Here is a 27,061-nt window from a genome sequence, read left to right on the forward strand (position 1 = left end):
ACTCAGTTTTGTCTGGCTTTTTGTGACCCCATGGACTGCGGCATGCCAGGTTTCCCTGTCCTTCATTATTTCCTGGAGTTTGCTCAAACTCTTGTCCATTGAGTAAATAATGCTATCGAACCATCTCATCCTCAGTCACCCCTTTCTACTGTCTTCAATCTTTCTCAGCATCAGCATCATTTTATTTCATATTTTTATATGATTATATTTTGTTAATTATTTGGCTATAATATGCTTATTTAACTTATATGCAGAGTACATCATGAGAAACGCTGGGCTGGAAGAAGCACAAGCTGGAATCAAGATTGCCGGGAGAAATATCAATCACCTCAGGTATGCACATGACACCACCCTTACGGCAGAAAGTGAAGAGGAACTAAAAAGCCTCTTGATGAAAGTGAAAAAGGAGAGGGAAAAAGTTGGCTTAAAGCTCACTATTCAGAAAACTAAGATCATGGCATCTGGTCCCATCACTTCATGGAAAATAGATGGGGAAACAGTGTCAGATTTTATTTTTTTGGGCTCCAAAATCACTGCAGATGGTGACTGCAGCCATGAAATTAAAAGAAGCTTCCTCCTTGGAAGGAAAGTTATGACCAACCTAGATAGCATATTCAAAAGCAGAGACATTACTTTGCCAACAAAGGTTCGTCTAGTCAAGGCTATGAGTTTTTCCAGTGGTCATGTATGGATGTGAGAGTTGGCTATAAAGAAAACTGAGCACCGAAGAACTGATGCTTTTGAACTGTGGTGTTGGAGAAGACTCTTCAGAGTCCCTTGGACTGAAAAGAGATCCGACCCGTCCATCCTAAAGGAGACCAGTCCTGGGTGTTCATTGGAAGGACTGATGCTAAGGCTGAAACGCCAGTATTTTGGCCACCTCATGTACAGAGTTGACTCATTGGAAAAGACCCTGATGCTGGGAGGGACTGGGGGCAGGAGGAGAAGAGGATGACAGAGGATGAGATGGTTGGATGGCATCACCAACTCAATGCACGTGAGTTTGGGTGAACTCCGGGAGTCGGTGATAGACAGGGAGGCCTGGTGTGCTGCGATTCATGTGGTCACAAAGAGTCGGACACGACTGAGCGACTGAAATGAACTGAACTGAACTGAATATACATATGTGTTATGTATATTGTATATGTGTATGTATGTGATCATGGGCTGAATAAGTTCCACCAAAACACTATAGTCTATTGTTTCCTTAGTTAACTAATTCCTAATAAAATGGGATGGAGGTGCATCTAGAAAGCTATTTCACCAATGATTCCAATTTGCCATATTTGAAAGAAGAAGTGGTCCTTTAAAAAAAAAAAAAAAAGAAAAACCATCTTGTTATTAACAAAAAAGAAAAACTACTATTAATTTTTAAACGGGCACAGCAATTAACTGAAAATATCCATCCCTCTGACATCCTCTTCTAAATAAAAGCTTTAAGTCAGCACATTTAAATTAGTAAAAAAAAAAAAAAAATCCCAAAGGTAAGATAAACAGTGTTAAGTTGTCCACACAGACAAGCAAGCATAGACATACAAAAAAAAAAGTATTTGAATTACACTAAAAATATTTTACTTGGTAGTAAAATACTTCTTAAAGTATTTCTCAATTCAAACTAGCTTTGCCAAATCAAAAGTTTTCTTTTGGGTAGTTGAGAAAGCCAAGAGTATTCAAAATGATTTTAAAACTGTTTTACCTATTACTGTCTGTTTCCAAAGGAAGCATTGGCAAATACAATTTGGCTGTTAAGGGAGAGAAAATACTGAACAATTATTTTTTTTTCCATTGTCAAAATAAACTCTTAGTTTAAGAAACTTCTGGTTGGTAATAGTTTAAAATTGGGTAAAATCAGTATATATAGCAAGTTTCATGGACACTCATTATGTTTTGCCCATAAGAAATGATTTGGGAAACTGAGGATGTAGTGCTAAATTCCTATAGCACTTGCAGAAGTGCCTCAAGAATAGAAAACCTGTCTGTTTTTAAAGTAATCTTAAACATATAGACTTTGGATTACGGAATTTAGTAAACAAGAAAGGGGCCATTGTGAGAATTTAATGGACACAGAGGAAGAGAGAGCGGAGAAAGAAGAGGAGGAGGAGCAAACTGCTATGCCTTAGAAAAAACTCATTTCCAATTATATTAATGGAGCTAGTCAGAGGAGAAAATTTCAGAAATGAATTCCCAGGTACTGATGTATCATCCATAAAACCAGACTTTAAAAATAATGTTATTATTTCATTTCTAATAACTATGGTTCTCTCTGTGGAATCTGAGTGGCCTGACAGATCTAGGAGAGTCAAAAATTCAAGAAAACAGTTATGCTTTAAAATATTTTCTTTCTTTAAATTAGTCACTAGATAAAAATCCACTGAGGCTGGTGAGAATTCCCAAACTTGATGAACACATAACTGTAAAATATGAAAGCACAGTCAAATATTCAAGGTTTAGAATGTTATAATTCATTCATTCAACAAATCTTCATTTTTGTCACTGTATATTTCAAGAGTATTTCTGAAAGTACCAACCAAAGACAGGGTTCTAAGTTCATTAAACAAAAATGATGTACAGATATCATGTTTTCACAAAATTTACAGGGGCCTGTTTTATTAATTATTTAAATATACATTTAATTAATTTAGTTCCAAGGACTTCTGTATATGTTTCTTCATGTTGGACACTGATCAGGTAGCTACACTGAACCACACATTTAAAGAACCATCCAGGGTGTTCCTCTCTCTTGCTATGTTTATTTTATACATACAGCTATAAAGACATACAAAATTTTAGAATTGTTTTAATTATACAATCAATGCTACTAAGAATTCATCAAAATTATTGGTCCATAAATTACTAAAATTTCAATCATAATTTATAAGTGAAATGAGTTAATAAGACAAAAAGCTATACTGACAAATTTTCCAAGAGAGACATTACGTTTTAAATGAAACACTTACCCTGTACATATGTGCATATGCAAAAGAGTAATATGAAGCTGTAAACATCTCTTATCTTTATTACTCATCTTCTCCTGTTTCTATTTTTACCTTGTGTGTTTATTAAAGTCTACAGGTAAAACCAACTGGGTGTTCTGCCTACAAGTGTCAGGCAAATTTACTTGGTTACAGGGTGTAAAGGGCTATGTGGGGAGGCTGGATTTATTTTATCTTTGATAAGAAGATTAAAATATCAGATTATGTGTTTTTTATTTTAGCAGAGAGCACATACTCTGAAAAGGAATCAGGAATGTGATATATTGGGGAGCAAAGCACTTCAAGTTAAGGTGTGACCCCTAATTATAAATTCTGAGATCACTGAGTTTACTACAGTAGATAATGTATTTACAACATGTAGGGGGAAAATCACATTACACTTTTCTAGGAGATAATTCTTAAATACTTTTTCCCCACTGGAAAAGGAAGATTAAAATACTGAAAGGAGCTATGATTTAAAAATAGACTGCTCTAAATATTCACAGTCTCCATGTATTTGAACAACGGGCAAAAATAAAAGGAACTCTTGTTTCCCTCTCCTGTTAACAGAACTAACAGGGTCTCAGTCTAATGAAAAAGAGAGACAGAGTTCTTTAGTCCTCACCACTGTTCCCATTAGTGAGTCTCTACTGATTATCTCAGAAACAGGCCAAAAAGCAAGAGGAGAAACTTATATCCCCGCTCCCCCAGGAAAGTTTGTGAGCAATCAGTAAGTATTTCTGCCCTCACATTTTAGAAACACAGAAAGTATAGAGATGCCTTTCCATAAATCTCACCTTTAAAAAAAAATCAAGGATGTGTCAACATGGGGCTACTGAATCAAAAACATGTTGATTTTATATATTTTCAACATTAATCTCATGGTGAATATGGATTTTAGGGGGAAAGGGTTCGTTTTTAAGATAGACTTCCCCCTCTTCTTTGTAACTAGGAGCTCTGAGTAATCTGTCTTAGCAATTGTCTGTTGTTTTCATTTATATACTGTAATAATTTCTTTCATTTATATAAGAACAGTATAGCAGCATTGTTTCTGCTACTAAAAGCTACCGTACTGAAGTTTCCATAGGCTTTGAGCTACAGAACACTTCCACCCATACCTGCTGAATCAAGAAAAGGTAAGAAAATACTAGTTGGTGAACAGGAAAAGCACCAAGAGGAAACGTTTGTATGAATTTGACTATTTGAATGTAAGTGAATAATTTGGCAATCTAATATTAATGAAGATACTTTGAGTGATTTATTAAACACTAATTTCAGTCCTCCTATCTACCTATCCTCTAATCACTACTATTTCAGATGATTAGATGTTTCCACTTGAATAGGGCCATAGAGTCTTACAATGATAAAGCATCATCCTGTCCCCTAAATCAGTCATTTGCAAACATTTCCATCTCAACACACTTGAGAAACAGTAAATAACCCTATTGGCAATGTTGCCCATTATGGCAGTAAATCTTATTTAGTGACATATATTTAAAATAGAAGTACTTTTAAAGTGCCTTCCGAATCACATCACATTCCATAGATATGTGGTGTCACTTGGTTGAGATCATTGCCGATTTACTTAAGAATGGAATAAAATGTTTAATTATCAGTTTTTATGCCTGAGATGCCTATAATAAAATTTCTGATGACTCGTTAAAGAATATTTAGATAACACCAGTTATATACTCCTCATTGCAAATGAAAAATACTGGTACTCATCCAAAAGTCAGTAATATATCTCTGTAAAAATATCCGTACATTTCCAGAGGGTAAAAATATTAGTGAAGTGGGAAGATAAAAGAAATGCAATTTCTAGCCGATCAGTAATTCCTTATTTTAGTTCTTGCTTCGAACAAACTCTTCCATATATAGGAGAAAGCAGATTTTTCTGCTTCATCCTAAACAACAAAGAATGACTGCTGCTCCCTTCCCCCCAGTTTCTATATACAGTCACTAAAATCCATCTGCATTCCAGTCGTCATTACAAATGATAGCTTTGCCAGATCCAGTCCCATAAATTGATATATTGGAAAAACTGGCATGAATATTTTAATGTCCTGACTTTCTAAAGGCAAAGCTTTAGGCTTGTATTTATACATGAATATTAGGAATTTATATATGACTATACATATTTTATAATATTCACGCATGTAAAAAATTTAACCAAATAGGAAATTCAACTTTGGTGAAATTTTTAATGTATATATTCCAGAGCTTATATTGTCATCTTTGATAAATGTGGGAAATTGAGGCACAGAAGTACCCTCTAGGTGATAACCAAACAGCAGATGACAAAGAGCAGAAAGACTGGTAAAATGCCATGCCTTCTGTGCTTTCCTCCCTGGTCTAAACACCAGATTGCCATAGAGATTCCTATAAGGAATTCTTTAAGATGAGACCTGAATAGTTAAAGTAAATGAAAGATGTGTTCTGAACATGGGGATTCTCAGATACTATTTTTCCTTCTTCATTTATGTAAAGTTAGTTGGATCTCTACAAGATTTGGTATAATAAACATTATAAGGTAGTTCTAATGACTTTGTACAGTTATTAAACCATCTCTACTATATATTTTTAAAAAGGAAAGTACATATATATTTTTCCTGCAGTGAAAGGAACTGGTACGCAAGACTAAGTAGAATCACTTACGGATGATAAACAAGTATGCTCAAAATATACATTTAGTAATTAAATATTTTAGACGTTTAACAGAATCTTAATATCTGATTTAAAAATACCTTAAAATCCCCAGAAAGTGGATATCACTTCATTTATTAAACCACTTTATTAAAAACCTTGTTAAAACATTTTCCACTACTTTTCTTTCACTTAGATCTTGATTTTAAAGGAAACAGCAAATCTCTAGTTTACAAGTGCCTTTTTCAAATCCTTAACTTTAAACTCAGTGAAAGTACTCATTTTAGAATGAATGGTAGATGGACCCTGGAAAAGGAAATGGCAACCCACTCCAGTATTCTTGCCTGGGAAATCCCATGAACAGAGGAGCCTGGCGTGCTACAGTCCATGGGGTCGCAAAGAGCTGAACACAACTTAGCAACTGAGGGAGGGAGGTTCAAAAGAGAGGGAGACATGTGTATACCTATGGCAGATTCGGGTTGATACATGGCAAAAACCAACACAATAATGTACAGCAATTATCCTCCAGTTAAAAATAGACACATTTTTTAAAAAAAGGGGAAACATAAACTCATGTTTACCACATGTCTATGTGACCATGAAGATGACTCCTTTCTTATAATTGGGTTACAGACCACTGATTGAATCACCTCCGAGAGCTCAAAGAAACGTATATATTACCAGTAAGTGAAATGATAAAATCACATGTTAGTGTAAGTCTTTGTAAAGGAAACACAAACAATAGGAAAATAACTGTATGATCAAGAAGTCCCCTCAATGAAAATAACATCAAAATATGTGACAAATATTTGGATATGTTCAAAAATTTGGATTAAAATATATCCAAAATACATGTATATTTTACTATCAAAGTTTCATTACTCTTGTTAGCAACTGAGTTTTACCCATGCACTACCCGTAGAAGACAGAGGGAGATACGTGCCGCAAGCACTTTCCAGGGTAATTGGCGGTGTGCTATAGGCTTTGGATCTGAAAGCAAATCATGAGATAGTGGGGAAATGACATTTAGCGACAGAATAAATTACATAACACTGAAACATCTGAACCAGAGCTCTGCACACTTGGGAGAATTGGGGCAGGGAGACTGCGGAACACCTGACAAACAAGACTGCTTTTTGTTTTTCAAGCCTTCAAGTTGACAGAGAACTGTCGACACCTTATGGAAAAAACAGAAAAACATTCCGGAGAGCAAGAGTTCTGCTGTTATATTTTCTTTACTGTCTTTCTTTTAATCGTCATTCAGAACAACTTCGGAATAACAAAGACCAAGTGCGTTCTTAAGTTTGGTTCTTTGTTCACCAATTCAAAAAAAACAAGCTTGTTTTGTGACATCGCCTGACAAGAAATCACCATGTTTTGGAGATGCTCGCCTTCTGAGAGGAATACCCACTAAGTGTTGGTGTTTTTAAACATCACAAGTCTTGTATTTAAACTGACACATGATAAAGAGAATATAGAATATGAATGAAGTATAATTCTAAAGTCTGACTCACACTAAATTCTGAATCATGAATTATACTTTCTGTAAGTAATAAAATTATGATATATTTTCATCATACACTGTATCAGTGGTGTCTCACTGGTTAAAGCTGATAGCAAAATTTGAGAAGTTTCTAAAAGTAAAAAAATAAAAATCAGATGTTCCTCCCTGAAAGAAGTTCAGTTCAGTTCAGTTCAGTTCAGTTTAGTTCTTCAGTCATGTCCGACTCTTTGCAGCCCCATGAATCGCAGCACACCAGGCCTCCCTGTCCATCACTAACTCCCGGAGTTCACTCAGACTCACGTCCATTGAGTCAGTGATGAAGAAGAGGTAATAATTGAATAGGGGATGATGACATTTTATGAAGAACTTTAATAAGACAGTTCCAGAATGGAGTGAGATAGAGGCAAATGGCCCTGATTACTTACTAAAACATAGGAATCCATATTAAGATTGAAAATACAGTATTTCTCTTTAAATGAATCCAATCATTCAATCTGTGACATATGAAAATCCTGGCAAGGTAGGGGCTTTTGGAGTTATCTAGTCATTTCTTTTCACTAACTATTCTTTCATGTCTATCTACCCACTCACTCTTTTCATGTCCTGAAATTTTGTGTGCATTAGTCGCTCAGTTGTGTCCAACTCCTTGCAACTCCATGGACTATAGCTCATCAGGCTCTTCTGTTCATGGAATTCTCCAGGCAAGAATACTGGAGTGGGTTGCCATTTCCTTCTCCAGAGGATCTTCCTGACCCAGTCATTGAACCCAGGTCTCCTGCATCACAGGCAGATTCTTTACCCTCTGAGCCACCAAGGAAGCCACTATTTACTTTCCAAGCCTGAGCCAAATGTTGCTGAGTTTTTCTCAATTTTCGTATTGGATCTACTTTAAAGATCATACCAAGGGGAACTCTCTCCTCACAAATAGGGCCTCTACATTATCAGGGAAGCAAAGTATTTTATTTCATATCCAGTCTTGGGAAGTGACGTCTATCCTAAACTGTAGAGGCAGAACTACACACAGCCCGTGAAGTAGACTGCTTCATCAGTAAATTCCACTCCACTAGAAACAGTCAGGTCCAGAAAGCCTACAGTCTATTCAGTCAGAAAGTTGTTAGATAAAATGGTCCTAGGTACTAAAATAGGGGTATAGCCATTTTAATAAAAGCTGCTTCTTGTGATAACTCTTAAGTTAAGGATCATCATCCACATAAATATAAGAGAGGTTCCCAGACCAGGTTCAGATACCTATATAAAGATACCTGTAATACATTGCAAAAATGTCCATAAATACTTCCCATACCTGTGCAAATGCCCTTTTGCAATGTAACTTCAAAGCTCCTCCTTAAGAGGTGGAGTCTTCACACATAAGTCTGAGAGTAGCCATGTGACTTGCTTTGGAGCACTGAACATTAGCTGTGGTCCAAGAAAGTACTTGTTCTTTGGGATATGTCCTCTCTTGAGGGTCTTTAGGACCCAGAGATCACCATGTGACACCCGCGCTAATCTCTAGAAGATATCAGACCACATGGAAAAAGGACACAACCTTCCCAGCAGTCTCAACCATCCCATCCAGTCCACTGAACCACGAGCCAAAATAATAATAATAATAATAGCTGTTTTAAGCCAACAGGTTTAGGGTGGTTTGTTAATTATCAAAAATGCTAATGGTTGGAACACCTTGTCCAGTCCACAAGTCAATATTTACAGTTAGGGCTATCCAATCAATTAAAACATCACTAAACGGTGTGTTCCACATCAACATTTTCAAAGCAACCTTTCTTCATGCTGTCCAAAGAGGATCCATTTTATCTAAAGAATATAACATTTTCATATTTATCTAGATTGATATTTGCCATCCTAGTTCATTCCTTTTAACCATTTATGAATAAACCCTATAATTTATTTTTTGTCTATTGAGAATATTTTGATTGTTCATTTTTTCCCAGTTGCATATTGCCAAATTGCTCTCCATAGTGACTACATCAATTTTCACTGCCACGAGAATTGTAGGAGAGTTCCCACTGCTCTTTACTTTCCCAGACAGTGGTATCGTCATTCATTTTTGGCAATCTAATGAGATTGAAATGGCATGTCATTTTAATTTGAATTTCCACCACAACTAGTGATGCTGTAGGTCATTTTATTCAGTATTTATATTTTTTCTTCAGTAAAATATCTGTTTATTTCCTTTACTCATTTTAATATTAGGGTGCTCACCTTTTTCTTAATGCTAAAGTTCTAAATCCTTGTCTTTTGGTGGCTATAGGTTTTCCAATATCTCTCCTTTGTCCCTGGCTTTTTTTTTTTTTTTCCCTTTAATGGTATCTTTTGATGTATAGAAAATGCAGTTTTAATGAGGCTGAATTTACTAATCTTTTCCTTTATGAAATCCTTCCTTAACCTCAGGTCATAAAAATACTCCTATTTTTGACTGTAGAATTTTTTAAAGTTTTGCTTTTAACTTTCAGATTTTAAAGCCACCTGGAATTTATTCTGTCACTAGGATCTAATTTTACTTTTTTCCATATGGATAACCAATTGTCCTAGCACCATATACTGAAGAGCCAGTACTTTCCCTACCGAGTTTTAATGCTACCACTGTGAAGTATCATGCTTTCATATACGAATTTAACTGTTTCTGGACCCTCAAATCTTCCCCTTTGCTCTATACGATGAACTGAATGCCAATTTCATACTCTCTAAGTTTTTTTCACTTTGTAATAAGTAATGGGATTTCAGAGAAAGTCATTCATAAATCTATACTTCTTCAAAATTATCTTGGCTTCTTCCTCCTTTCTTTTGTTTCCCCAGAAAAATCATTTACAAGTAGAGCCTCCCTTCTGAAATGATTGGTGATAGTCTGAAATGTAAAGGCTGTGCATGACAAACCCTCCTTTAATTCTTCATCATTTCCAGCCCTAACAACACAAACACACACACATACACACACAGAGTTTTCAGTTGCTTGAAACATTGCTCTTAATTTGATCATTTTACTGAATTCATTTATCTCCCAATGGCCTCTACCTATAAATTTCAGGGCTTATTAACAGGGAAAGGTTTTAAGAAATGGACACAGTGCTTACACAAATGGATTTGAATGCTACTATCCCCTTGATAAACTAAATATTCTTGAACATTAGAAGGAATCTAGAAATGTGAGGACAAAGACAAAATTTCCTTTAATACAGGAATTTTTCTTCCTAGAAATATATAAAGTTTCTCTATCTTGAACTTTCAGCTTTCACCTTCTCCTACCTTTTCTGTTACATCCTTCTCCCTAAAGAGGCAGGTCTGTCCAGCTCCTGAGCCTACACTGACCAAGGGAAGTAATAGCCAGCAGCCATATTCTCAACAGAAGGAAAATTCTGGAATTAGCTATATGTGTTCATATGCTCAGACACATGTTAACCCTGGGTATCTATGTGTCTTTCACAAAGTGCAGTTTGTTGTTGTTGTTTTAATTTTTGGCCACACTTCATGGCTTGTGGGGCTTCCCAGGCAGCTCAGTGGTAAAGAAACCACTTGTCAAACAGGAGACGTGGGTTCAATCCCTGGTTTGGGAAGATCCCCTGGAGGAGGAAATGGCAACGCACTCCAATATTCTTGCCTGAGAAATCCCATGGACAGAGGAGCTTAGTGGGCTACAGTCCATGGGGTTGCAAAGACTGAGCAACTAAAGAAATGACTTAAAGACTAAACAACAACAACATGGCTTGTGGGATCTTAGTTCCCCAACCAAGGAGGAACCTCCCGCAGTGGAAGACCTGAGTCCTAACCACTGGACCACCAGGGAACTCCCAGCATAGTTTTCTTGTTCACTATATATCAACGTGTTTCATGCTTAGCCAAAGGCTATTTGTTAGTCCTGGAATCATTTATGAGCATAAAATTCAGAGCTGAGGCTCTGCTCATTTCAAAAATTTTATCTTCTATTTCTCTATTACATCAAAACCTGATACCCAGAAATTTCCCATTTCCAGGTAAGGTCTCATTCCAAAAGGAGTTATTTCTTCACCAACATAACCCTGACATAGAGTCAGACTTCAGTCATTCCCTTTGCTAAAATAATCTACATAACAGTTGTAACTTTTTAAAATAACTAAGCTGTATCTGATTAACCCCAAGATTAGTATTGTAGTTTTAATTATTGGTCATATTCTTTGTGGGTTTTAAAGGTCAAGATCGCTGAGGAAGCAGATCCTGGGATGGAAATGTTCTAGTAAGAAGACTACTTGACATACTCTTGGGATCAAGAGTACAAACTGGAAAGCAATGGGATTGGTCAGAGAGAGGAGCTAGATTGTAATGTGATCCAAATACTAATAAAAAGCCTCAGAAGATTCTACAAGCATTTTTAGCTGTCATTCAGAGTTATCCTAAATTGAGGTGAAGGAGCTAAACCTTCATATTTCTTCATTGACCAATCACTGGATGCAGGGCGCCCACAGGAAGAGTGTGGGTCATGGGCCAAAGTTGCTCTCTTTGGGTGAAGCAAGTCTTAGAAAGTGACTCAGTTGAGAATTTGGGGATGCCAGCAATTCCAGCAGCTAAGGGAATGAGTGCTTCATCATGAAGAGAAAACTGGGTGACCCAATGTGCCTGAACTAAAGTCAACTACCTCTCAACCTGAGCCACTGTTCTACCTAGTGATTTGCTTAAGAGGCACTAGGTGGGCTCATGGATACAAATGCACTGGTTATGACATTAAGTAGGAAAAAGCTTTCTCCTCCCTACACACCCCCTTTATCAACAAACAGTGCCCAACTGACACTCCCTGTTTCATTAATTAGCTGTGAGGCAAGGTGTATGTCTCAGCTTATATCAGAACCTTCACTAGTCTGCTGTAAAATCGGAAATTTGCTTGTGATGAGCTCTAATGGTACATTCCAACCCTATTCTTGTTTGATGATATGATATTATGCCACAGTAAGTGTACCGCAGATGCACAAATGCTGTTCATGGAATTTATATTATGCTTCTTTTAAATATAAATAAATAAATAAACATGGATAGTATACTTCTTTTAAAATATTAGTCTACTCCAGCTCTTAGCCCCATTTCTTTCATCTACAATCTCTCCCTTTTCAGTGGATTGTGGGTATTAGAATGTCAAACATAGTCCGGCTTTTTCCATCTTAAAAAAAGTTAATTAGAATATCAAACTTATTCTGGCTTTTCTGATCTTAAAAAATAAATAAATAAACAAATAGGGGCTTCCCTGGTGGCTTCCCAGTGGCTAACACTCCACACTCCCAATGTGGGGCCCCAAGTTTGATCCCTGGTCAGGGAACTAGATCCCACATGCTGTGACTAAGAGCTTGTATCCTGCAACTAAAGATCTTAAGCGCCCAACTAAGACCCGGTACAGCCAAATAAATAAGTAAATATATATATTTAAATTAAATAATTAAACAAATAAAACTTCCCTTGAACTCCTATATTATCCACTATTATCCTTCTTTAAGCCTCGCCATTCACAGATAAAATTTTTGAATAACAATTCTGAAGTCAAGGTCGCCAATTCCAAACCACTCATGTCATTCTTAAATCTATTCACTTCAATTTGCTCCCATTCTTCACCACTGCATGAAAATGGTTCATTTCAAGTTAAAAATTACATTTTTCCAGAGTCAGCAGAGTCGACACCATTGCCACTCTCTCCTCTGCTGGCTTCCTCTTATGCCCCTGGCTGTTTCTTTCTTCGTCTCATTCCATTATTCAGTCTTAGAAGCTGAGTACCTCAGTCTAGGTATTGAGACCTCTTCTTTATCTACACTCCTTTTTGGGGAGCTCATCAAAGTCAATGACATTAGATGCCATTTTTCTATGCTTATGAGGAATAAATTTATATCTCTAACCCAGATCTTTCCTCAAATGTCTGGACTCTTACACAACTAACCTATTTGACATCTCTGCTTCAATACAGAATTGGCTTTGCATACTTAATAAATCCCAAAAGTCCTAGAACTCTTTACTTGCTCAAACCTGGATGTCCCCAGCTTTTCCCATCTTGTTAAATGTTATGTGCACCTATCCAGTGCCCTGTCTGAAAATATGGAGTCATTATTGATCTCTTTCTTTTCCTCACCATTTATCCTGTTTATTAGCAAGTCAGGTCAGTTTAAGCTCTGCAGTATGCATTAACTTTCACATTTTTCCTCACCTCTGCAATCACATCCCTAGCCTTCAATCTATCAATTCTGTTGCAATGAACTCATAAGGAATCTTTCCATTTTACTCTTCCTCTCTCCAATCCCTTCTCCACCAAGAGGACAGTGACTTTTTTTTTTCCTTCAAAAAATTGATCAGTTCAAGTCACTCTCTTCTTAAAATCCTTTAATAGGTTCTATTACTCTCAGAAAGAAAACTAAGCTTTTGAGCCACTGCCTACAAGACACTCCCCTGATCTGGCTCTTGCCTATCTCTCCAATTTTATGTTCTACAATTACCCTCCATAACAGTTATGATGCTCTAACTATACGAGCTTCCTTCTTGCTCCTGGAACTTGGCAATGGTTTGTTCCCTTCCAAGACATCTCCCTTGCTGTTCCTTGTCCAGGAAAATCTTCCTCTGTAATTCCTGTCATGTCTGACCCATTCCCACCCTTCAGCTCCACATTCAAAGGAAAACCTCCTAGAGAAGTTCTCTCCAAGTGTCTGCATCCCTTTATTTCCTTCAAAATTCACACTCATTTCAATCTATAATTACTCTTTCTAACTTAATAATTGTCTACTTCCCCCAGTAGAATACAGTCACTACACAAGAAGGACCTCCTTTGTCTTTTGTTTTGCTCTGTCCACAGTTCCTGACATATAATAGATGCCAAGCATAGTAAATAGAAATTAGTAATGATTGAGTAAATGAATAAGCAAAACGATATACATCAACTCACTGGTACAAGAGAAAAAATAACTTATATCATTCAAAATCTCTATTTTTTCTGCAGATTATGAATGGCAAATGTAATTTCTAGCTTTTTTCCCCTTTAATCACGCTGTGTCCTTCACCTCCCTACAGTATAAATTAGTGTGACTTTCTTAGTGAACCCAAGTCAGTTTTAATGTTAATTTTAAAAGAAGTATGATGTAGAGTATAGATCCACGCCCAAATGATCCTATAGCTCTTCTAAAAATCTACAGAAAAAAAATTGGATTATCCAATATTTTAAGTCATCAGCATACCATTATCTTCCATTGAATTGGATGCTCATGAGTTGAGGATAAGGTCTCTGCAGCCAAGGATTTCCTCATGCCATGCCTCTCACTTGGTTCTATTTTCCAAGTATAACCCCAACATGATAAACAACTAGGCTCCAAATCTCCATTAAATCATCTGTTCGTCTCACTTACTGAATATGGAGTTGTTGTTTTGGCTGGAATTAGTCCGGCACAGTTAGTACGATAACGCTCAGTGCCTTCCTGGGCGGCACCTGCTGCATGTTGTTCATTTCTTGTTAGCTACTTAGTACAACAAATTGTGTCTTTTAACAGCTCATTGAGTAGAGGAGGAGGAAGTGATGGCAGTGGAATTGTTAATAATATTCAATGGTGTCAATATATTTCTTCTCAAATAATCCAGCTAGTAAATTTGCACTGATGCCATTTATTTCTATGGAAAATTTCTCTGCCATGTAATTTCCAAATGACCTTGAGCAGGCAGCGGCATGAGTAGAATAAGTACAATGACCCATGACTTTAACCTGTTAGCTAAGGTGATTTTAATTGAATAAATGCAGTATATGGAAATGAACCAATACTTCTTTTCTAAAAGCTTGAAAATGTTAAGATAGTGTTCAGATGTTAAATTTCCACACAATATTCAGAGTTTGGGGATTTAACAATATGCTTAAATACCACATCAATGAGAGAATAAATCTACATCAAGAACATATCTAGGGCACTATAATGTCCCTGGAACATCTTCTAGAATACAGTCGCATTCAAGTCTCCAAAACCTATGTGTATATACACATTTGACAATATCCCACCAAATCTACTAATTCAGTTTCACCGATGAGCAAAATTCAACAAAGAGCCCTTGAATGAAGTACAAGGAAGGGCAGTGACTACTAATTTTTTCATCTATGCATTTTGTTCTATTATGCTAGAGACTCTGACTGAACTTTGTTCCAAGCTATTAACCTATGACAGAAGACTGTGGAGATAAGATTTCACTGACATATAGAACAAAGAAAAAGAAAGGGCGTGAAAATTACAATGACAAGGTTGCCTTAGCAGTTCTGAGGTGGCAAAATGAAATCCCTGACTAATAGGCCTGGGCTAACATAGCAAGGGTGAAGATGTAAAGGAGAGAGAACAATCTCGGGTTGAACCCAAGAGGCTTCTTCAAGGATCCATAATAGAAACACACTGTTATTACCAACTTCAAATTGCGAAGCAAATTAAAGTTGGCCTCTAATTGTTATATGTTGTACCAGAGGTTCATATACAAGGAATAAATAAAGAAGCATTTAAAGTAAATTGTTGATGTTACCTAAGCAGCTGTGTGCTGTTTTTGTTTGTTTGTTTATTTGTTTGTTTGAGAAGATGCTAAGATCTTTGCTTTACATTTTATACATTATTCAGCCTTCTTAGTTTTCAGGAACTCAAAAGTTTTCAATAATAACTTTTCCCTCAACGTCAATATCTTAATTCTCACTTGAACTGTAAAGAATAAAGTATAAAAGCATTATAAAATAGTCTAACTTATGAAAGAATTAAACAGTGAACTTATTACATAGCATCCTAGGAAGAAGCCAATTGCCTATATCAAAGTTATGCAATGAATGATGATTCGAGTAGAATTTCTCAAATATGGGATAAAAACCTATGTGCACAATGTAGTGGAGTTATGATTTTTTCGTAACTCATTAACATCTTCTCCCTGATAAATAATACCAATGTTTCCTTTCATAGCCAGCATATGTGTCCTCTGGTAAGAAAAAAATCATTAAAGAAAGTCTTGGAGTTTTAAAGCTGGAAGGAATAAAACTGTTATGAGGACTACTTTTCTACAACAAGAAAAGAGGGTATAAAAAAGTTTTGAGTGTCTGTGACCAAATTTTGAATCTCTTTATTCTTTAAATGTTATAATTTCACATGCATCCTGATAGAGCTAGTGAATAAAATTTTATCTGTGTTTTTGGTTCATTCATTGTGAACATACACACAAGAATGTTTACTGAGAGTATATTAATACTGAAGTTAGAAAACCAATGTGTTGAGAAATGGAGACTTAAGGAAAGATTACCACAATAAAATGAGTTCACAAATTCTGTACTGAAATGACCACTGTTGGCTTCAATTGATTATTTACTTTAAGTAGTAGGAACCATCAACTACAGATTCTATTGTTCCAAGGGCCAAACAAATATTTACTCACTGTAAAGGCTACTTTTATAATCTAAAGACAACTTCTGGGAAAGCAAATGCACATATTTAGAAGATCATGCAATCCACTTAATAGATTTAATTTAAGCAAGCTCTGAAAAAATTCCATTAAAGTAATGATTTTTAAAGAAAAATTTAAATAACATAGGATCTAAGACACAGATATCATCATCATTACTCCTGATACAGTGGCACAGCAAACAATTGTTAACACATAACTAATGATGATGCAGTAAGTGAAGTAGTGAAGTGGGAGTCACTCGATCATGTCTGATTCTTTGCAACCCCATTGACTGTAGCCCACCAGGTGCCTCTGTCCATGGAATTCTCCAGGCAAAAATACTGGAGTGAGTTGCCACTCCCTTCTCCAGGAAATCTTCCAACCCAGAGATCGAACTTGGGTCTCCTGCATTGCGCACAGATTTTTTATTATCTGAGCCTCAAGGGAAGCCCAATAGACCATCAACATAAACCAGCTGAGCAGTGCCAGAAGCAGAACACTTTCAAAAATGTCTCCAACAAAAGAGCTCTTTGCAGATGAATGCAGATTAATGCAGAACGCTGGCCTATCCTGAATACAATATTATGTCCAGCGCAACAGATGGGTTTTAGAAGCAATCACTTTATTCCAAAACAGCCACACAACTGGGAGCCTTGATCATTACGCAAAATCTCAGACTGCCATTGCTTCATTCAAGCCATACCCAGTCCAGTCAGATCTGACTTATTATTTTGAGTTGTCTGATCACTACTTTAGAAAGGTTTGTTGTTGTTTAGTCACTAAGTCATGTCCAACTCTTTGTGACCCCATGAACTGTAGCCCACTGGGTTCCTCTGTCATGGAATTCTCCCAGGCAAGACTACTGGAGTGGGCTGCCATTTCTTTCTCCAGATCTTCCTGACCCAGAGATTGAACCCACATCTCCTTCATTCCAGGCAGATTCTTTACCTCTGAAACACCAGGGAAGCCCTTAGAATGGTTTACGAAAAAGAGACACTGTATATCATTTACTGCAGAATGAAGGTAGTCATTAGTTTGGTCCTTCTGATAATATCAGCTACATTTGTTGGCAGCTGATAAATTCATCTCAATGCCTCTATCTTACCTTATTCACCAGGTCAAACTCGCCCCTAAAGCACACTTACTTAGAATTTATCCTATCAGTTTTTCATCCAAATCCTCTTCTTGGTTGGAAAAAAACAAAGTAAATGATTCAATCCCATTTTGCTTTTCATAATGTTTAGACGGAACAGTAACAAACCTGTAAGCAGGAAACTGAAGACTTGGCAAAATATAACTTTGTATAATTTCAATTTGCAGATAAAGAATGTGAAATAGTTTCTCAACTCTAAGACAATAAATTTTTGCCATCAATGACTTGATCATTTAATATAACCATATTCAGAGAATGTAAATTAGAATATTCTGGGAAAAATATTCTGAACAAATTTGGATCAATGACAAAAAGGCAAAAGAAGCTTTAATACAATTATAAACAATTCAGTAAGTACCTTTCATTTTTCACAATTTAGGAAACTCTGTTTCATTCTTTCCTTAATAGCTGAGAAGATCCTGTCTCAATAATAAAATAGACTAGGCTACCGTACTACTACTTACTTCTTAATCTTAAAGTATTAAAAGGAACAGAAGCAAACCTTTGTCCCTGGGATGGTCAAAGATTTCTCAAATAAAACATAAAAAGCATAAATTATAAAATAAAATAAAACATTGGTAAAAATTAGATTTTATAAAAATCAAATATTTGTACTTAAAAATACAGTGTTTAAAAAAAATGAAATGCAAACACCACCTGGGCTTCCCAGGTGGTGAAGTAGTAAAGAATCCACCTGCCAATGCTCGAGACTCAGGAGGTGTGGGTTCAATCCCTTGGTGGGGAAGATACCCTGGAAGAAGAAATGGCAATCTACTCCAGTATTCTTGCTTGGGAAATCCCATGGACAGAGAAGCCTAGCGGACTACAGTCCATGGACCCGCAGAGTCAAACACGACTGAGCGACTGAACAAACACTAGCAAACACAGGAGCATATATTTGCAATACAAGTATCTGACAAACAAGTTGTATCCAGAAAAACATTAAACCTCTCAAGAGACAACAAACAATCCAATTAAAACTGGACAAAGTGTCTGAACAGGTTTTTTTCATCAAAAAAGATATATGAATGACCAGTTAGCTCACAAAAAGACAAGCAACTTCACAAGGTATTGGGGCAATATAAATTAAAAGTATAATGAGAGACCATTTTATTCATATTTAAATAACTATAATTTAAAAGACTGACAATGCTGACTGTTGGTGAGGATATGGAGTAACTGAAACACTCATATATTGCTGATGGGAATATGAAATGTCACATCTACTTTGGAACATTGCCAATTTTTATATACATATACTAATTATATGTATATAATTAGTAATCCCTTCCTATGTAATTGCCCAAAAGCATGAAATATATATCAGGCAAAAACTTGCACACAGTTACAGTATTTTTATTCAGAATAGCCAAAAAAATGAAATAAAAAAGCCAACTCCAATACTCTTCATAAGATGAAGGGTTTAAAAAAATGTGATATATCCATGTAATGAAATCCACAATGAAAAGGAATAAACTATTGCCACATACAATAATGTGTTGCATCTCAAAAACATGTTAGGTGAAAGGCCAGGCACAAAACAGTACATGCTGTATGATTCCATTTATTTGAAATTCCAGGAAACGCAAACATCTAGAGAAAGCAGATCAATGGTTGTCTGGGGCCAGAGGTAAAGGAAGGAACTGACTACAAAGGGTCATCGGCAAATTCTGGAGGACAGAAATGCCCTGTAAGTAGACTGGTAGTGATTTCATGGGTACACACAACTTACTGAATCGTATACTATAAATGGAAACAGTTAATTGAATATATCAATAAATTAAGGTTCAAAAAAAAAAAAAAAGAAGTACTTCCTTTAGTCACTGTTTGAAAACTGCATAAATAAACGTGATTTTGCATACTTACAGACCATCCATTCTACCGGGAAAATATTCAAAAGTACATAATGGTTTCCGAATGCCATGTAAAATGTGAAATGATTCATGAAAATGTATCTGCCTAAAGATCACAAAGACAAAGTGAAGTCAAAAGGGTTGAAATCAAAAGAGAAAAAAAAATGCACTGGAATCCATGTTATTTAATATGCAGAAAAGAAATTAGAAATACCTTAAAAGGGATAATAAATTTGATTAGCTAGTCTCCAACATCAATGAAATCTAATACAAAAATCAAATGAGATAAAATTGCCATAAAATTGAGGTGAGATAAGGAAGAACCATAGATATTGAGTTAATGTTAAAGTTAAATCCTAAGTGGAAGGAATAAAAATTGGTTAGGACAAGCATTTTATGTATACTCTGTACCTCTGTCTATTGGGTACCTATTAATTCCCTTCTCTAATCTCTCCAGGAAAATATCATTTCTTTCATCAGAGCATATTATGACTAGGTTTAAATATTCATTACTGTTTACCTCACACACAAGCGTACATACAAATAGGGGCTTCCCTGGTAGCTCAGCTGGTAAAGAATTCTCCTGCAATGCAGGAGACCCCAGTTCGATTCCTGGGTCAGGAAGATTCACTGGAGAAGGGATAGGCTACCCACTCCAGTATTCTTGGGCTTCCCTGGTGGCTCAGTTGGTAAAGAATACACCTGCAATGCAGGAGATGTGGGTTTGATCCCTGGGTTGGGAAGATCCCCTGGAGAAGGGAATGGCTACCCACTCCAGTATTCTGGCCTGGAGGTTGCAAAGAGTCAGACACAACTGAGTGACTTTCACTTTCACATACAAACTGTGAACATCTTTGGGGCATCAATTTTTCTTATTTGAAAAAATAAAAACAGCACTATGCAAGTACTTACAGTATTAGTGTAGTTTAGGAGATTATAGCCCAATGAAGAATGAGAGCATTGATAACACCATTTAAACCTTCCAGGTACACTCTGTTGGTAAATACACTAAACAGGAAAAGGCATTTTTGTTTTCTTAAAAAGTTGTGAAATATTTATGGTCTTTGTGGGCTATACTGAATTTTAACAAACTACCACTCACATGTTACTGAATTTTAAAGTGGAGAAAGCCAGGGTTTCTCGTTGGAAAAAAAAAAGGCATTAGTGTTTCACTGGTGTTTAGTGGAAGTGTGTGTTTTTTTCCTTCTAAGATAAAGCTCCCAAAGGAAGGGTTTTAAAAGAAATTCCAGCATCTTTAACCTAAGACGATGAAGACCTTGATATGAAGAAAGGACAAAGCTAAGATTGCAGGGGAGAGAAAAGAATTGAAACAATCAATGTGTTGATGCCAACTTAAAGAGGGTCACTGAGAGATCAGCATTACCTGCATCTGTTCCTTAATTAAAAAGAGAAAGATGACAGTGTCTACTACTCATCACTATGGTAACATTTAAATATTAGACAGTTTGGACCAGCAGGCCACTCAAAAGCAAAGCCCAGTAAATATTTAAGTAAATCCATGTATCATATATACTTATTCAAAATATGATATGGCAAAGCTAAAGTTTTCAAATCAAGCCAAGTGTTTATTTTCCTCAGGCATCCTATAAGTTAAAAACATTAAAGAAAACATGCTAATGAACAGGCAGAATAGGATACATTATGTGTGAGGGGGAGGTCTTTTAAAAGAGCTTTTGAACAGATTTTCATTGTTTCTCTGTACAAGTTGTATTATATTATCTTTTGCCTTTCACCATTTCTATGATCCAAGCTACATCCACCCTAATTGTCTATGATTTTCATTCTTAACTTTGTTCCATTTTTATTCTACAGAAATATATTTCACTTACACTAATTATTGTGTATGGTTTTTGTTAATTATAGATTTTCCATCCTTTTATCTTCCTGTTTCCTATCTTCTCATCCAATTCATGCATCGTCATTACTGTCATCAAAGAATGTTAATCATTGAAAAACGGGGTTTTCTTTCCATAATCAAGCAAAACTTGCAGAACTTCTCATTACCTGAATGATGTTATATGTCAGTTAGTACACTGTATCACACACACTGTATGTATCCTTCACTTCTGTCAAAAAGTTAACTATTTAGTTATTTGTTCTACAGGTATCTTTCTAACATAAAAAAGACAGTGCAAAGTTTAAAATCACATTATTGATGGCCACTACAAACTAAGACAATTGTGTTTACACAAATACCATATGCATTTATTCTATATTTTACACAGCTTTTATGATAGAAAGTGAATATCAAACATGATTTATTGACACACCACATTTAGAAAATGCATCTTGTTTATCAGAGTACTATCCTCTACTGTGGTTTAAGCCCTTTACAAAGAAACAGGCTATTTTCCTACTGAAGCGTTACCTTTCTCAGAGCAGTAGCAGTTCCATGAGCCAACAAGGTACTGGGTGGAGGGGGGAGTCATAACACTGTTCACTCAGGCAATACCATGTTATATTGATGTTGGCTTCATTATGTGGTCCAGATGAGCATTATTTTTACTTGAATACAGTAAAGCTCTTTGAGCTAGCAATGTTTTAAGTTTTTTTTCTGCCTCACAGGGCATTTGTCACTATTCTGTTGTTCCTATTTCCAATTTTTGAAATATTTCCAATATTTGAAACCTGTATGTTTAATATTACAGTAACATTTTACTCAATAAAAAAAGAATCTTCACTTCGAAAGTTTTATTATATTGCTACTATGAATAGTTGCTTTAAACATCTTACTTTGACAGTATGACTTCAAACAGCACTTTCACTGTGAGTAACTAATTTTATATTATCAATTTTCCTTCACATTTATTCTTGTTTTCAAAAAAATCTTCCAACTCCAGGTCGGATATATAGCCACACCAGGTTGCCCTATGACTACCTGAAAATAGCCAATTCAAATGAGAGCATACAAAATAAGTTTTGTACAAATAATTAGTACAGACACTAATCTTTACGTAGTGTTTTGAAAAGCATCACTTCAATTTTTGTTTAAGATGTTTATCTTTTTGCAATTTTGAAGACTTATACACTCCTACCACTTTCTGCCTCATTAAGGCTTTCTTAATAGTTGATTTAATCACTGGGAGTTCCTTTATTAAAAACAGAAGAAACAGTCCTGATCTGGTAAAACACTTCTGAAAGTGAGAAACAAGTAGTGAAGTCTCACCCACAATCACCTGCTTCTTTATGCAAATCCTGAATTTAGCTGCTTCTCATATCCACTAGGGGGATCATTACACAGTAAAAATAGATTGGTCTCTTTATAGGTGTTTTCGTATTTTCTCACTTAATAGCACAAAGAAAAAAATGAGTTTCAAACAACAGCAAAACAAAAAGCACTTCAACATAACTAATGGTCAAATATTTTAATAATATTAGATGCTAAAAAATATTTCTGATTATTTTTAACAATTATTTTTTTAAAACCCACATTCATAAACTAAGCATACAATCCATGTCCTAGTTTCCAAAAACAGTAAAGCAGAATTACTGCAAAACATACATCCACAAGCTCAAATATACTAAAGCACAAACTTACTTTATTGCCAACTTTAATGCCAATCTCACTGACATTTTCGTCTGATGACACATTATGGAATAATGATGTTCACCTTTCCAAAAGAAACTTGACAGAAGTCATGGACTTCACCCCCCTGCCTATAAGAGATATCAACACTCATCAACTGTTCTCCAACTGGCTGGATCTATGTAGTACTTAAGCAAAGACAGAGAACTAAAAGATGCTGTAAACCAACTATCTTGTGCCATCATCTTGCCAATGCAAATAAAGTTCCCCAAAATTCATGACAAGCCTATCCTTGCTTTTAATAAAGCCCAAAGATTTACTATCATGTAACAAAACATTATCAAATTCATATACAGCAATAACAACAGTGTAAGCACCTTAATGACTGTGACATCGTGATTTAAAAGAAATATATATATTAGGTCTTCCTGACTCACAGCTCCCATAAAGTGCTGAGAATGATTGAGGTGTCTTTTGTTATGTTAATGAGGAACTTAACTTTGGGGAAGCAGGTTAGGGTTTGGGGGCTGGCTACCAGAGGAGCCAACTATGTGATTAGAGGGTTGGAACTTTCCTTCCCACCCCCTACTTCCTGGGAAATGGGGAGGAGTTGGAGTTGCAATCAATTACCAACAGCCAAGGATTCAATCAGGTTTCCAAGGTGGCTCAGTGGTAAAAGAATACGCCTGCCAATGCAGGAGATGCAAGAGACACAGTTCAATCCCTGGGTTGGGAAGGTCCCCTGGAGAAGGAAATGGCAAACTGCTCCAGTATTCTTGCCTGGAAATTTCCATGGGCAGAGGAGCCTGGCGGGCTACACTCCATGAAGTCGCAAATGTTGGACATGACTGAGCATGCAAGCAAGGATTCAAACAATCTTAGCTATGTAATAAAACCCCCAAAGAATGGGATTCACCAAAGCTTCTGCTCGGTGAATATGTGCAGGTGCTGGGATGGTAGCACATCTGCAGAGCCCTGTGCATCCCTTTCATCTGACTATTCCTGAGTTATACATAATAAACTGATGATCAAGTATGTAAAATGTTTCTCTAAGTTCTATGAGATGCTCTAGCTAATTAATGGAACCTAAGAAGAGGGTCTTGAAACCTCCAATCTATAATCAGTCAATCAGAAGCACAGGTGATAAATTTGGCTTGAACTGATATCTGAAGCAGTGAGTGGGCAACAGTCTTGTGGTACCGAGCCCTTCACCTGCAATCTGATGCTTTCTCTATCAGTGATGTAAGTGAAGTTAAAGTCACTCAGTCGTATCCAACTCTTTGCAACCCCATGGACTACACAGTCCATGGAATTCTCCAGGCCAGAATACTGGAATGGGTAACCTTTCCCTTTTCCAGGGGATCTTCCCATCCCAGGGCTCAAACGTAGGTCTCCCGCATTGCAGGCAGATTCTTTACCAGCTGAGCCACAAGGGAAGCCCAAGAATAATGGAGTGGGTAGCCTATCCCTTCTCCAGTGGATCTTCCTGACCCAGGAATCAAACCAGGGTCTCCTGCATTGCAGGCAGATTCTTTACCAACCGAGCTATCAGGGAAGCCATAGATTGTGTCATAATTTAGATGAATCGTCAAATAAATACCTTGCTGCTATCCAAGAACTGCATGTTGAAAGTGTGGGGGAGCCTCCCTTCCCCACATTGGAATTGGTCTCAGAATCATGTTAACAGACTAACAACAATCTCAACTAAGGCCTTCTCTTAGTTTTTTTTGTTTTTGTTTTTTTTCTGTGAACTACTAACCAGCTATTCTTTATTATTGGAATATACTTGCTTTACAATGTTGTGTTAGTTTCTGCTGTACAACAATGCGAATCAGCTAGGTGCATACATATATATCCTCCCTCTTGAGCCTCCCTCCCCCCACCCCCCTCATCATGAGCACCAAGCTGAAGCTCCCTGTGCTGTACAGCAGCTTCCCACTAGCTATCTATTTTATGTTGGTAGTATGTGTGTGTGTGTGTGTGTGTGTGTGTGTGTATGTATATATATTTCACTCAATTCCTCCTACCTCTCCTTCCTCTCTCTTATTGAGTTTGCACAGTCAGCCTAGGTCTCACATCAAGGGCTCATTAAATATTTGATAAACAAATGGATGATCGATCTGAAAGGAAACATTGACAACTAATGATTTCTCTATGATTCACATATATATAGGAAAGTGCTGCATTTTCAAACATCTCCATAAACGAAGACCAGATTGAGGAGAATCAACATGGAATAGATTTAAAGGATCCTGAAGGCCTATTTCCCAAATTTTATACTAAGTCAGGGTTTCTCAACCTCAGGATTACTGACAGTTTGGGTCAGAAAAGTCTTTATTCTGGAAGACTGCTGTGCTGTGTAGGAAGTTTAGCACTACCCAAGGCTTCTACTTCACTAGATGCCAATAACATCCCCAAACTGTGACAAACAAAAATGTCTCTAGACATTGCCAAATGTCCCCTGGGGGTTAAAATCACCCCCAGCAGAGAATCTTGCAGTAAACAAATAACATTTCTAAACTTGAAATTACCAAGAGAAACCTAGAAAAGACTTCATGGAATATGTTGAACGTTAGATAACAACTATCAAAGGGCAAAGTTCATAGTCAAAACATGTGTTTGTGATGCAAGGAATGAAGAGTGTGTACGGTGTAGCTATGAGTGATATATTAGACCAGTCAACACTGTCAACCTCTGGGTCTTACCAGGGTCTGACTAAAACAATTAACAGAAAATCATTACTACCACTAATAAGAGCACTGTAAGGTATTAATATATCAGTTGCTTTAATACCAATAAATCGGTGTATATCATTGAGAAGAAAATTTATTATCTGTCTGGTTTTGCCCTAAATCAATGTTTATTGAATCCACACCCTCTAAAGTTGGAAACTCCAATAATTCTAATTGTAGACTGAATTGTGAAATCCACTGATTCTCACAACCACAGGGTTTCTTACATGTAAACCTCTAATCAAGTGGGGTTTTTTAAGGTTTTCGTGTTAAATATCTAAAAACTGAAAAAAAAAAAAGAAACAACCATTAAACCTTAGAATTCTTCGTGGCAATTCTTCAAATATGTGATGACGCATATAAGGCACTCAAAAGCTTCCTTCTTTCTTTACTAATCATAACTTCAATCATTACTCATAAATTATTGTTCCATGACCTTTAATTATTTTAGGTTAATTCACTGTAGATATTTTCCACTCTCTCTACATTCCTTTTTAATGGAACAATCTCTGGTTTAGCTTCTGTAAAGGGTCTTGCCATCACCAAGAATGGTGCAGATTAATAGTAGTGTTTTTCTTTCCACATATAAAGTAGGCTAGGGTTATCAATCATCACAACAAACAGCCAAATAGGGAAGAAGGAACCTCTAAAGCCATATTTACCATGGCTAAACTACAAAATTCAGGCAAATAATTTCAAGATGTTTAAGCAGCTTTGCCTTTGGAATGGATAATAACGTCATCACTGGGTTTTCCTATTGGCCTAGTGCTTAAGAACCCACCTGCCAATGCCGGGAACATGGGTTCAATCCCTGGTCCAGGAAGATCCCACCTACCTTGGAGTAACTAAGCCTGTGTGCCACAACTACTGAGCTTGAATGCCTAGAGCCTATGCGCCGCAGCAAGAGAAGCTACGGCAGTGAGAAGCCCTTGCACCTCAATGAAGAGTAGCCCCCACTCACTGGAACTAGAGAAAGCCTGTGCACAGTAACCAAGATCCAGGGCAGGCAAAACATAAATAAATTAATTTTTTTAAAAAGGCATCACTAATGACATTCCATTTGAATGGAAAGATTTGATAATCATAATGATCAGTGACTGGCAAACTATAGCCTGTTAGTTTCGAATTCAAGCTGCCACTTAATTTTATAAATAAAGTTTTATTGGAACACAGCCACACTGTGAATTGCATGTGGCTACTTTCATGCTATGATGGCAGAGGTAAGCAGTTGCAACAGAGATAATGGAGACAATACAGTCCA

The 27,061-nt window shown here is 36.5% G+C and overlaps 1 protein-coding gene and 1 long non-coding RNA gene across 10 annotated transcripts in view; one reads left to right on the forward strand and one right to left on the reverse strand.

The window, feature by feature from the left end:
* Positions 1-27,061, reverse strand: part of SOX5 (SRY-box transcription factor 5) — a 1,162,090-nt gene that overhangs the window by 621,444 nt on the left and 513,585 nt on the right. The gene's annotated exons all lie outside the window — the stretch shown is intronic.
* Positions 3,558-6,888, forward strand: LOC129646195 (uncharacterized). The gene is made up of 3 exons (XR_008711746.1): positions 3,558-3,702; positions 4,051-4,108; positions 6,764-6,888. It is a non-coding gene; the product is annotated as an uncharacterized LOC129646195 (long non-coding RNA).

This window comes from Bubalus kerabau, chromosome 1, assembly GCF_029407905.1.
Source record: "Bubalus kerabau isolate K-KA32 ecotype Philippines breed swamp buffalo chromosome 1, PCC_UOA_SB_1v2, whole genome shotgun sequence".
Classification (NCBI taxonomy): Eukaryota; Metazoa; Chordata; class Mammalia; order Artiodactyla; family Bovidae; genus Bubalus; species Bubalus kerabau.